We start from the raw sequence: 309 nt of genomic DNA, 5'->3' as shown, positions 1-309 counted from the left end.
AGCTTTAGTTTGCTTGGCTCCACAATCAACACTCTTGGCACCAGTAGCCAGGAAATTAGAAGACATATTGCCATGGGAAAGTCTAAAGTTAGGGACCTCTCCAAAGTACTGAAGAGCAATGGTGTCTCTCTGGAGAATAAGTTGTGTCTGATACAGGCCATTATCTTTGCAATCACTTGTTATGCATCAGAGAGTTGGACAATGACCAAGGCGGATAGAAGAAGAATTGATGCCTTTGAGCTGTGGTGCTGGAGAAGAGTATTGAGAGTACCATGGACTGCTAGGAAAACAAACAGATTCATCCTGGAA

The sequence above is a fragment of the Elephantulus edwardii genome, unplaced genomic scaffold (assembly GCF_000299155.1).
Source record: "Elephantulus edwardii isolate Elephantulus edwardi_28Jun2011 unplaced genomic scaffold, EleEdw1.0 scaffold00101, whole genome shotgun sequence".
In the NCBI taxonomy this organism is placed as follows: Eukaryota; Metazoa; Chordata; class Mammalia; order Macroscelidea; family Macroscelididae; genus Elephantulus; species Elephantulus edwardii.
This window is presented reverse-complemented; position numbering follows the sequence as displayed.